This window comes from Ostrea edulis, chromosome 2 (assembly GCF_947568905.1).
Source record: "Ostrea edulis chromosome 2, xbOstEdul1.1, whole genome shotgun sequence".
NCBI classification, from domain to species: domain Eukaryota; kingdom Metazoa; phylum Mollusca; class Bivalvia; order Ostreida; family Ostreidae; genus Ostrea; species Ostrea edulis.
The window spans coordinates 39,972,587-39,980,442 of NC_079165.1; positions in this window are offsets into that span (position 1 = coordinate 39,972,587).

Sequence of the window (7,856 nt, forward strand, 5' to 3'; positions counted from 1 at the left end):
AAGCCTCATCTGAATGACCTCAAAATAATAGATATGGGTTATTCTGCTCAAGTTTGATAAATATTTACAATGTTCATTATTGGAAAATATTGAGCTTTTATCACTTGAATATATTAAGCAAACATTTTCTAATGTGCAAAATAATTCAACCAATGACTGTTGCATGAATACTGCATTAATTTAATTTCACACTTTCCATATTAAAACTGTGACATTTAATTTGGGTTATCCAAATATCATAACCTTTCGCTGTGAAATAAATCAGATTTATTCAAGATTGAAAATTTTATTGGCACAACCTGTGACAATATTTAACAAAATAGTATAATGCAATAATCAAAACATTCTTTAGCACCCTTGGAATTATGCATTTTTCAAAAAAAAATAAAAAAAAAATGACGCCACCTCTATAAATAGGTCAGCAGATAAGCGCACGTGACCTGTGTGTTACACAAAAAAACAACAACAAACAAACAAAAACAAATGTTTAGAAAACACCACCGAATTACTTTACATACAAAATGAAAACGTATCATGATAATCAGTAATCCAACTTAAAAAAAAAATACACACTCATCCCGCAGAAACTCATACACTTCTCAAATTCTTATTTCATAGAATGGGCCGGCTCGTACCGGCCCATAATGAGCTGATATGTCTTTTAAAATACTACAAAAACATCACAATCAAATTAATCAATTTTATTGATAAACAAATAGTTTTGGTTGCTAAGTAACAACACTCATGGTGTAATTTTGACCATAATTTGCCTTTCTACATCCATTCGACACAATTCAAACATAATTACATTGCATGATGATTAGTAAATGTCACATTATTTTAAAAATATAATCTTTGACTAGATCTTAATCATTTTAAAAGGTTTTTAACAAAAAATATAATGAAGAGAATTAAGGTCAAAGGTCATAAAATGAAAATTTCGTACTTCATATACATATTCATCATTTTCTAATAATATGACGTTTTGCCATTGTATCCCACTAAATAGTATAAATATTGCAACATTAAAACAAAGATCTTTCCTGTTAAAATCTAAAAAAAAATAATCATTTTTTAAATATTCAAATATATTTGGTTGCTAAGCAACAACACCATTATGATATCAAATGCTATGCGAAAATAATGCCCGTTTTTCCTCCCCAAGTTAATTGTACTTGTATACGAATGTTCAAGTACTTACTTTCAATCACTAAATTTAAATGTACTTGCATTATATTTAATAAAAATTGTTCTTCTTATATTCAACCTCTTAAAACATATTTCTAGACATAATTCTTGATACTAGGTTGTTCCGATAGGGGCATGCGTTGACCAATATCTGTCTATCGACTGGAACTTCTCAGCAGACATGTATAAGATAATGCCCAAAAATCTGAAGAAAAAAAGGAAGATTGTTTATACTTAGCCCCAATATACTGATGTATTCTCAGAGCTTTTGAATACTCAATTGGCTCTGTAAATGTTTTCTATAATCAAGGCCCTCTGAATATTATGCGTTTAATTACTTGTAAAATTTTATCTGGGGTACATTGTAATACACATTTAATAAATCTGTTAGATGCACAGCCAGATTAATTTTGGTAAAGGTAATCTTATAAAATGCATTTTATTATTCGTTTTAAACTGGAAATCACTGTCACAATATCGGTACTTTAAAACTAGTAATACCTGTACAGTTCCTCTTCAGTGAGAGGCTTCGAACTTCCTCGGGAAGCATATGACAATCCTTCCCCCTAGATATGACCATCACAGCATAATGGTTGGTGGCAACACAGATGGAGAAAACCAAATCTTCTGTCAAAAACAGCTTCATAAAATCTGCAATTCTCTGAATAATCAGGTCCCATATCTGAAAATAAAAATGCAAATAAAATCAGTATTGGCCATCATACCTTATTTGTCAGCATTTAAAACACTTAGCATACCTTATAATTAGAAACAGAATAATGATTTTCCGTGGTTTGTCTCTTTTTGTATGCATGTTATATCTAGTAATGCAACGATAAACAGTAAAATGGTACACGTATATCAGTGTACCATAATGCCATGATTCCATTTGTGAATGTATTATCTGGATTCATTTGAATGTTAACTAAATGTATACGGATTTAACCCTATATTCAACCTCAAAGAGTCATACCAACTGCATGCCAGGTTGTCACTCCGAATGAAATGCCACAGTTCTTGGATCAGGTGTCCCTGTGTCCTCCACATCAACATACTTCCAATGCATGTCTGGATTTGCCAGTAGACTGTCACTAGTGGAAGATACCTGGAAGCTTCCCACTAAATAATGGGATGTCAATAACCTTTTTAAAGATGAAAAAATACAATTAAGAATTATTGGTTTGTGTTTTAAAGCAAAATATAAGCTTCATGATAGTAAGGGACAGTTTCGCATGAAAGTACTGATCATATTTATTTAAAGATAGAGATGTCCTATATTTGAAGTGCTATTTGGTAAGGGATTACATACATAGTTATTTCGGATTTCAAAGATTTCGGTTGAGCATCACTGAAGAGACATTATTTGTCGAAATGCGCATCTGGTACCGTATAAGTTTTACATACATATGTTAGAAATCAAATGAATGGAATATTTCATTATACTTTGCGAGTGTAGCAGAGTGTGTATTGAAAAAAAAAACACCCCACTATACATCATGGAGGTGTTAGCATTATGCCCAACATATACATGGGAGCAAATACTGAAGAAATTCAGGTTAAAAAATATACAGTGTCCAGCGAAAATATTGTGCCTCTGAGGGAAATTGAATGGCCCCAGATTTAAAGTATTTGTACACAGTGTCTAAATCCCCTGGCATGGTACTCTGATGGGGTGTGGATTTAGTCGAAATTAGAGAAAATCTAAGCAAGAAGTGGGCACATGCCCATCAGCTCATAGCACACCAGCATGTATGGATCATATAATTAAATGCTTTTTCAATAGCCTGTCATAACCAGATTTTGATTGATGTTAACCCCCCCCCCCCTCCCCCCCACGCACACACCTTTTGTCCCAAACACACATTTTGTTTTTATTTCTGTTACAATATGAAGAAAAACCTCAAATTACGGTAATAAATTCTATTATTACGATAATACAATAATGCAATATATGCTTTCCTAACAGATTGTGTTTTCTTTTCATAGAAAGATAAAAAAATTTTATAAACATAGAAAATCTTGGAAAATAGCCTCCGCACCAATGGTCATGAATGCCCAGTCTGATTAAAACCATCCCACCCTTTTCTCATCGTACACTAAATCCACCCTCTTCTTACACTCGCGCGTCAGGTGAGGAGATACCAAAAGGGGGGGGGGGGGGTCAGACTGATTAATACCGGGCCAGGACAGATTAATTGATGTCAGATATGTTCAGCTCTTAATAAACAATTGGGTGTTATACACTTGGTTTAGATATCATAAAATATAAATATTTTCTTTCATGAAACGACAAATTATGGCATCAAATCGCGGTTAATATATTAATCGTGCATTTTTCATAACACATGACATAACCGCGAACGTTTTTTTCTTCTAGTCGGCCTATGTGGCTACATCAACTTACATGTTTATACTGAATGCATGATCGTTTGGGTCATCCTGCAACAGGATATCCAAGGTACCTTCAGACTTCTTCATCTGACATCAGGTCGTTTTCAAGATGTACCGGTAAAATACAATACAAGCGTTTGTTGTGTTGTTTTTTTTCGTTGAAACGGAAACACGTGTGTTGCCCGTGGACACTTTCAGAAAACCCCGGGCCCGCGGCCGCGATCCGGATCACGGGGGAAAAAGTATTATATATACAATATGCAGACTGGTCTTTTTGTTTTCTTTGTTTGGCAGAAAAAACTATTTCTATACCGAATAAATAGTACATAACGTTTATATCTGAATTTGAAGTATTTTTTTTTATTCACTTTACCGATGTAACATTCTCATTAGGTGTTTTATGAAGTTACAATACAAGTAGGTGGTGTAACTGTTATTTACCAATAATGGTTTTTATACTTCTTTTTTTTTTTAAAGCAGAGAATACCTGGCTGATTATTTCATACATATATGTATATTGTTTTAGTGTATCAAAAAGTATTCATATTACCAACAGAGGACAATACAAATAGTTTTCACTACTTTATTGTGCGATGCGCGTCGATCGCTTTCAGCACCGACGTTTTATCGCTAATTTTAAAGAAAACCGCGCAGCATGTCCCAATTTCATTTTATCGTAATATAAAAACTAACAGAATTACAACACGAATAAGGGCCCATCAAAAAGAAAATTTCCTGTACTTTTACAGGCTGTATTTACTTTTCCCTATTTCCATATATGAATATTGGTAAAACGCCGATCTGTTTAAACATTGAGAAATAAAATTGTAAGAAAGCGTACAAGTGCAAAAAATAGCTATTTTCTTATAACTTTGCCAGGCATTAGAAATTATTTTTATATGTTCTGAAAGCAGAGAATATATGCTTTTCAAAAATATAAAAAATAGTGCATTCATACGGGAGATTAAAAAAATCGTATCGAGGGGGAAAATGGCCTTGCGACAAAGCGTTGCGTCATATTTAGACGAAGCCATCTTTCGCTTTAAATGTTTTTATTAATTCAATAGCTTCATTTACTTAACTGATTTTTACATAGTTAAAAAATAGAGAAAATTTCCAAAAATATGATATATAGATCATATATCTTATGACCGTAGTTTGAAAGATTTAGAGGCACTCCTTTTGCGCTGTCCCGTTTTTACGCGCCATCGGTCAAATTGACCGGTACGGTAGAGAAGGGGTTAAAGGAACTTGGATTATTGCAGCATGTTTCCGATGCAACACATCTTCATGGGCACATCATAGATGTGTTAATAACCAGAGATGATAGTCCAACTTTGCATGGAATACCTGTAGTAACAGACCCTGGTAAAAGTGACATGTCCCCTGTCCCGGGTTTACGTTAACTGGTCTTGGGAGAAGCGCTGTCACAATAGGGGACCAGTTAAGAATTGGCTGACGTAATCATAGTTGTGATTTAAACCCGGGACGGGACATGTTGAAAATGGATTAAAAACAAGTTAGTGTTGATTTCCTTGTAACAGTTTTGTGCATTACTGTTAAATGTTTGAAAACAACGTGTTTATTGCGTAAATCCAGGCACATCTGAATCAAAAGGTCGATCGAAGCATAAGCAACATCCTTCGTCATAAAAGGATTCAGTCGTGTATTCTAACTTATTTCAAGTTTAAGTCTACATATGGTGTCCGGATAGGGCCATTTGCAAAAGCGTGACTGCGCGTTAGTCACAACACGTCGTCACGCCAACAAACAACGCGCCTTAGCGTTCTCACGCCAACAAGCAACGCGCCTTCGCGCAGACAAGCACGGCGACTTCGCGCTCTCACGCCAACAAGCAGCGCGCTTTCGCACCGACAAGCAAGCGCCTTCACGCTAACACAACTCGCCTTCGCGCCGACAAGCAACGCGCCTTCGCCCCAACAAGCAACACGGCGCGAAGGCGTGTTGCTTGTTGGCGTGATGGCGCGTTGCTTGTTGGCATGAGAGCGCGAAGGCGCGTTGCTTGTTGGCGTGAGAGCGCGAAGGCGTGTTGCTTTTCTGCGCGTTGTGTGTTGGCGTGAGAGCGCGTTGCTTGTTGGTGTGACGGCGTGTTGTGACTAACGCGCAGTCACGCTTTTGCAAATGACCCTATCCGGACACCATATCTACACCCTGTATATCCTACAACTATACTTTTACTATTGCATCCAAACTTTTTAATTATAAAAAAAACATCAACTTTGCAGTGCCTAGATATAGACCATCTTATATGTAATCCACCAACGTGTTCTTGTTTTTCATCTTCTTTCAACTATAGTCCAGCTGGACATGTCATTACTGGTGATGATAATATAGTTGAAAATGAGGACCTCAAATCCCTTATTCTAAAACGTTCTAAATACAGATAACCTCGGTCTTTTAATTGGCGACAGAACTTCATCTCTATTTTGAATTCTGTCGAAGATTATGCCAGACGATGGGCTAATTATGAAAAAGAACTTGATACATTATCAGAATGGGTTAAACGCATAAGAGGAGTTACTCTTTTCTGGGATAAAAAAAAAGTTGGCGTAATGATTATGTTTGTACACACTGATCAGGTACAGACATATCCTAAATAAGATGAACATAAGCACAGTCATTATAAGATATTTAAGTCTAGTATGTAAGCCAGTTTCTTAAACTTTTAGTGCAGATGATGGGAATTGTTAAAATTCGCGTAGTCATGGATCATGATCTTGAAGCGTTTTAAAAGAAATTATTCTTTCAACTTTTTTTTAACAAGTTTGTAGGAATATATCTAGAATGTTTCTTCCGTGGGGATCCGGGTTAGAATAGGTTCTCAGTACCATTTGCTTGTCGTAAGAGGTGATTAAATGGGGCGGTCCTTCCGATAAGGCCACAAAAACCTATGCCTCGTGTCACAGTAGGTGTTGGACGATAAAGTTCCCTCCCTGCTCAAAGGCCCTACGCGCCGAGCATAGGCCTAAATTTCACAGCCCTTCATCGGCAATGGTGACGTCTCCATGAGTGAAAAATTTTCGAGAGTGACATTAAACAATAATCAATCAATCCAAAGTGTTTCAACATAAAGCTGACAAGTAAGATTGATTGATTGATTGATTGGGTATTGTTTAACGTCCCTATGGAGAATTTTACATTCATATGGAGATGTCACCATTGCTGATGAAGGGGTGCAAAATTTAGGCCTATGCTCGACGCTTATGGCCATTGAACAGGGAGGGATATTTATCGTGCCACACCTGCTGTGACACGGGTCTCAGTTTGTTTTTTATTCTATTCTAACCCGGATTCCCACAGGAATACAGTTAAGAGAGAGCTACGTTCTTTTTATATTCAGTGATTTATACAATATTTTATTATGTATGAAGCACAACAGACATAACCTACATGTATACATTACTCGGATTTAAACGTCACCAGTTTAGAGTTTAACTACCTACAGTTGCACTGGAGGAAGACTAATCGCATCAAATTAGGCCCAAGACGTTTATTCGAAATATGGAGAAGGTTATTCGGGTTAGCATGAGAACGTCATTCTGAAAGTCGTCCTCAGTGTTGTATAAAAAGCTTATTTTGTTTCAGGGATATTGGACAATACGCGTTCCTCTAAGGCTTATAATCCTCTTTGATGAATTTTGACAGACAAAACTAAATGAACTAATTCTTCATGCGGTCTCATTTACAAGTACTTTACATTGTAATGTACCTCCTAATAGTATCCTGTATATAGCAGGACAGCAGTGTCTCCATTGTTTTAATAACTTGCATATTGTAAAAATACAGTACTGACAAAATCAGACCGCGGGCCATCAAACACATAGACAAGCTTTTGATCTACTTATTTGTTTTACTGAGGGAACGTGTAATGAAATAGGAGTGAGTTTATCCAGGGTTACTATATCATCATGGCCTCCTGTCATTGGCTCTTTTCGTAAAGATATTGAACAGTCTATAGTTATGATAATGTCCTATCCTTCTTAAGGAGAGAACTTGCATGAAGGAAAACAACAAAGGTGTGCCGAATGTTCTTCCGGTAGTTACATGTATGATTAGGTAAATAATCAAGTGAGCACTTTTAAAAGGGGATAGAAATCACAAGAAGAACAAAGCATGTTTGTTTTAAATGAAAGCACATGCGTGTTAGATTGAGCAGTTGCATGTAACATACGACAGAACAATGTTAACATACATACAGGACATAGAGTCAAGGGATAAAGAATGTGATATTTGTGTGTATAATTCAAAGCTGTAAA